Source organism: Martes martes (assembly GCF_963455335.1).
Source record: "Martes martes genome assembly, chromosome: 12".
In the NCBI taxonomy this organism is placed as follows: domain Eukaryota; kingdom Metazoa; phylum Chordata; class Mammalia; order Carnivora; family Mustelidae; genus Martes; species Martes martes.
The window spans coordinates 61,122,114-61,128,113 of record NC_137900.1 but is presented as its reverse complement, the minus strand read 5'-3'; positions in this window follow the sequence as shown (position 1 = coordinate 61,128,113).

Genomic DNA, 6,000 nt, shown 5'->3' with positions numbered 1-6,000 from the left:
TGTTCCTTAGTCACTTACTGCTTTTTAAAAAATTTGTCTTCCACGTAATTTTCTCTTTTGGGATATTCCTGTTTTCCTATCACTTTGCATAGGAACATTAATCTCTCATTTGCAAAAAATTTCCAAGCTTTTAATTTTTTTTTTAAAAGATTTTATTTATTTATTTGACAGACAAGTAGGCAGAGAGTCAGGCAGAGACAGAGAGAGAAGGAAGCAGGCTCTCTGCTGAGCTGAGCAGAGAGCCCGATGCGGGGCTCGATCCCAGGACCCTGGGATCATGACCTGAGCGGAAGGCAGAGGCTTTAACCCACTGAGTCACCCAGGCGCCCCCCAAGCTTTTAATTTTTAATGAAGTTTTTTCCCCATTCAGAAATTTAAAATTATTTTGGGAACAAGTCTATTGGTATAGTCCTTTGAAATTTATTTTATTGCTTAGACTTTTGGGAAATCTGTCTCCAGAATATCTTCAGATATTTCACTACATTTTCCTAAAGTTTTAGAATTTTGTATTATGCTTTCTGAGCTATATGGTATTATGTGATGCAGTGTGTTTTTAAATAGATTTTCTCTGCCTTACTGTGCAAAAGTACTTTGCCATACTGTGGAATATCTGAGGTGATTAAAAGTACATTGTAATGATAGGTATTTTGAGATTATTGTTATGTGGCATTCTTATCTTGACTTTGGATATGTCATTGCCTGCTAAATTTAATTTGTTTTTATAAGACATTGTCATAACAGGAACAAGTAAGCAGAGGAGAGATAAATAAACTTCTGGGGGAGCTTAAATTTTATATTTGCTCTATAAAGGTTGTCCTGCTTTAAGGGTTTTTATTTAAGGTGATCATTTCTGTTTTGTGTGAATCTGCTCAGGTAATGCACTTTCTTCTTTAACGTAAAGTGAGGAAAAGGCCTCTTGAATGCGGCTTGGGCCGGAGGGTACAGAGTTTGCAGAGATGTGCCATGTATCGCAATGTCTGTGCAAAACCACCCTGGTTAGTCGGTGTCTTCAATGTATGTCATCAATGGATGCTACCAGGAGGACACTAGCATTTTCAGTGAGCTGGTCACATCTTATGAATGCAGGGTAGAATTCAGTAGCCGGGGGCATCATCCGTGCAGGGTATCAACTATGCAGTCGCATGAGCTCTACCAGCATTCCCTGCGGGAAATTCTGTTTTCCATTAAACATGGTGAAAGGTACAAGATACTCTTGCGTTTTGATCTGCTTAGAGAACATTCTCATGTTCCTTTCATCTTGACCAAAGTGAAGGTGCTAGTTGTCTGTCTGTGCTTTTCTGTTTCTCAGCCAGTGCTTATATTATGATTTATTTATGTTCTTGAAGCACTTACATAGGTATAGTCCATGTTTACTGACTTTGGGGGTCATATTTTACTTCAGTGTCTAATTCTTACTGATTTGAGTCCTTGTTACTTTTAGCTGCAGGTGACCATCTTTAGCGGACCTTCCTCTCCAGGTGTTCCTGGGACGCCGTAGGTATCTTTTCTGGTGGCTGCTTGCCCTCCTAGCTAGCCTTTTGACTCAGGACCTGGTGGTCACCAGCTTTTCTAAGTGCTGCTACTCTTACTAGTGTCACTTTGTCTCCAGTTTGGGCTCACTTCCTAGGCTGTTGCATTTAATAAGACCATAGTAAAGGGTCAGGGTTTTAATAGGGAATTAAAACAAAGAGAATTTAAAGCTGGTTATGAAATATGACTGTACTCTGAGTATCCTGGCCCAAGTTTTGTTTTCAGGGCTTCTTTCCCTAGTCCTTGGCCTACTGCAGAGAATGAGTTAGCCTGTCTTTCCTCAGGGGATGCCCGTAAACACTGCTGTTTCCTCTTCAGAGTTGACTCCTGTCATTTACTGTTGGGTGGAATAAAACTTGGCGCAGCTTTTTAGGAGGCAGTTTAGTAACATTTCTTGAAATTAAAAAACAAAGGTCCTTTGAAACAACAATTGCACTGTTAGAAATTTACCTTTATTGGGGCGCCTGGGTGGCTCAGTTGTTAAGCGTCTGCCTTGAGCTCAGGTCATGATCCCAAGACCCTGGAATCGAGCCCCGCCTCAGCAGGAAGCCGGCTTCTCTCTCTCTTACTCCCCCTGCATGTGTTCCTCTCTTGCTGTCTCTCTCTGTCAAATATGTAAGTAAGAAAATCCTTAAAAAAAAATTTACCTTTATGAACACATTATCTTTTTTAAAGATTTATTTCTTTATTTGAGAGAGAGAGCACAGAGGGAGAGAGTGAGGGAGAAGCAGACTCCCCACTGAGCAGGGAGCCTGATGGCGGGACTGGATCCCAGGGCCCTGGGATCATGACCTGAGCCAAAGGCAGATGCTGAGCCTTCCAGGCGCCCTTGTGGTTGTTTTTTCAAATGCAGGCCAAACTGTATATATGTATGAGAATATTCATTGGATCTTTATAATACCAAAACACTGGAAAAAAGCCATTAAATATAATACTTTATGTCAAAAATAATAAATGGTTGATCCCTAACAATGAAATAACAGGCTTTTGTTAGATCTGTGTGTGGTTAACTCTTTTCATTGCCTGGATCTGTCCAGTGGATTTTTAAAAACTATAGTAATTAGGCTATGATATGCCCTGAGTTTGAGCTGCTGGATTAATTTCGAATGAGAGTCATAGCAATTCCAATTGCTCCCAAGATGCGTCCTACTTGCCAGAACAGAATGAGCAAGGTGCCTTTAAGCTCTCTGTTTCAGAGGTTGTACATTAAGGCAGGTCATGCTCATGCAGAGTCCGCTCTTTCTCGTTTATCCTGCCCCAGAGATTGAATATACTGTGATGTGCGGTGCCTGCTTTGTCTGACCCTTGCCTCTCCATTTCTGGCTTGATCTAAGTCTCTGTTTTTCTTGTTTCTGACTCGGCTTATCTTGGGCACTCAAGTTTATTTACTCATCTGTCTTGAACTCTTTCCTTGCTGATGGCCTTTCACCTCATTCTGCTTTTTAGCCCCTTCTCACCTTCACTGCCATAAGAACTGTCACTAAGAGCTGCACCTTCACTGCACTAAGAACTCTTCAGTCCCTGGTGTATCTCACGTATACTGTGGGAACAGCAGTCTGCCCACTTCTCCATCCCAAAGCTGGCTATACTGGGGGAGGCTTTCAGTAGATGTGGGTTTGGGTGCGCCTTTGCTACCTCTTTCTGGTCCCTTTTTTTTTTTTTTTTTAAGATTTTATTTATTTATTTGACAGAGAGAGATCACAAGTAGGCAGAGAGGCAGGCAGAGAGAGAGAGAGGAGGAAGCAGGCTCCCTGCCAAGCAGAGAGCCCGATGCCGAACTCGATCCCGGGACCCTGATACCATGACCTGAGCCGAAGGCAGAGGCTTAACCCACTGAGCCACCCAGGTGCCCTCTTTCTGGTCTTTGACAGCTGCTGATTATTAACATTTTCAGTCTGACAGGTGGTAACACTTACGGGTAAGAAGTGCTTATGCTGATGTTTTGCATTAGATCACATCTGTTTGTGGATATAGATAATGTGTAGCCTGAAGAGTGCTAGGCCAGTACACCTTTCCACTATGTAGCTTCATCTTATTAGATCCTTTTATCTGGTTTTAGTGGAAAGAGGGAAACTGTGAGGGAGGAGGGTGAGCAGAGCTAGCTTTAGGAAATTTTGAAATTTCTTTGTCTCCTCATTCCTCTCTTTACTACCAGTTCTACTTGTGTGTCTCATTTCTTCCTGGGAATTTGTCCGTTGAGAAAAACATTGGATATACCACTGCTATGAAATGTCACATATCATTAATTGAACTATTGAGTGCTTGCCATGTACTAGAACCCTTGCCAGAATCAGTGAGACTTAGTCCGTGGAGTTCACTGTCTAATGGGCAAAAGACTCAAGTAAATACATATTTACATGGCAGGATGATTAATGCTATGTTAGAACACAGAATACAGGCCACTAACTCAGCAGTGGTGGTTGGGGTTGGAGTGACATTACAGTCAGGAGACTTGGCATTGGATATGATGACAGCACAGCCCTATTTCTGACAGTGTTAACAGTGGGAAACTGCCTCTTCATTATAAAGGTCATGGACTCTCAGCAGGAAGGCCATTCTCTACCCAGCACCTTTTTTGGCAGGTCCCAAAAGTGTATAGCATTTTTTTTTTTCCCCTCTGTGTGTGTGGTTCTTCAGTATCTGGACAAGTGATTCTTTATCTGCAGCTCTTCAGTCATGTGTTACAGCATTTTAAAGTAAGAGATGCCTCTCCTTTCTTTTTTGTGTATCCTCTACCAGCGAGTATTCTTCCACTGCGGACATCAGTGATAACAAACAGAAGAAAGATGGGACCTGCTCTTGAGGGGCTTACAGTTTAATGGGGAAAACAGACATTAAGTAAATACTGTAAGGAGTTGTGATAGAAGTATGTAAAGGAACAAGAAAACCTATAGCCTGAGTCACTTCTCTTATATAAAGGTCCTTCAGATAATCATTATGTTTAGATAGTTTGTGATGTCTTAGAAGTGCAAAATTGAGCACCAAACCAAATTTTGTGTTTCCTATTTTATTTTATTTATTTTATTTATTTACTTATTTTTAAAGATTTTATTTATTTATTTGACAGACAGAGATCACAAGTAGGCAGCGAGGCAGGCAGAGAGAGAGGAGGAAGCAGGCTCCCTGCCGAGCAGAGAGCCCGACGCTGGGCTCGATCCCAGGACCCTGAGATCATGACCCGAGCCGAAAGCAGAGGCTTTAACCCACTGAGCCACCCAGGCGCCCCTGTGTTTCCTATTTGATAGACTATTTAACTACCACTTAAGTAAAATTTATTTGTGCTTATTGTTTATGCAATGTGCTCAAAAATGGATTTCCAGCAGTAGAACTCTTCAAATTCACAAGATTGGAAGTTAGTTTTCTAGAAGCAGATTGTGACTTTCAGTATGAGATCTTTCTTAAGTCTATCCTAATGTTATAGTTGTTTTTCCTTTGTTAAAAATAAGGAAAAGTCAGGCACCTGGCTGGCTCAGTTGGTGGAGCATGAGACTCTTGATCTCAAGAGTTGTGAGTTTGAGCCCCACAGCAGGTATAGCGATTACTTAAAATCTTTAGGGGCACCTGGGTGGCTCAGTGCGTTAAGCCTCTGCCTTCAGCTCAGGTCATGATCTTGGGGTCCTGGGATCGAGCCCCACATCGGGCTCTCTGCTCAGCAGGGAGCCTGCTTCCCCCGCCAAATAAATAAATAAAAATCTTAAATAAAATAAAATATTTAAAAAGTAAGGGAAAGACACTTAATAAGTTCAGTTGGCTAACCAGCAAATTTTGCCAAATTTTTAAAGAAGGCATAACACCATTCTTGCAGAAACTATTCTAGAGAGAAAAAGAACACTCTCTGATTCATTTCTAAGGCTGGCATAATCTTTGTAACAAAACTTGACAAAGACATTATAAAAATGGAAAATAACAGCTATTCTCATTCAAGAACACAGATGTAAAAATCCTAACCAACATGTTAGCAAACTAAATCCAGCAATATATAATAAGAATAATAAAATAAAACAGGACTTTTATTAGGAATGCAAAATTGGCTTAACATCCAAAACCAGTCAATGTAATTCACATATTAACAGAAAAATTATATGGTTATCTCATAGATGCAGGAAAATTTGATAAAATTAAATATACGTTTATGATAAACTTTTGATAATTTAGAAATAAAAGAGAACTCTCTTAATTGCTAAAGGAATCTGCAAAAAAAAAAAAACTATTGCAAACATTATACTTAATGGTGAAATGTTGGAACTTTTCTGGTTTGGGAATAAGACAAAAGCTCATGTCTCATTGTTTCTATTTAGAATTGTGCTAGAGGTCCTAGCCAATGCAGTAAAACAAGACAAAGAAAAGGAAAAATGTGTTGGAAAGAAAGAAATTGAGTGGTCATTATTATCTGCCAGCAAGATTTTATGTACAGAAAATTTAAAAAGGATTAAGATAAACTATTAGAATTACTAATAACATATAATTATA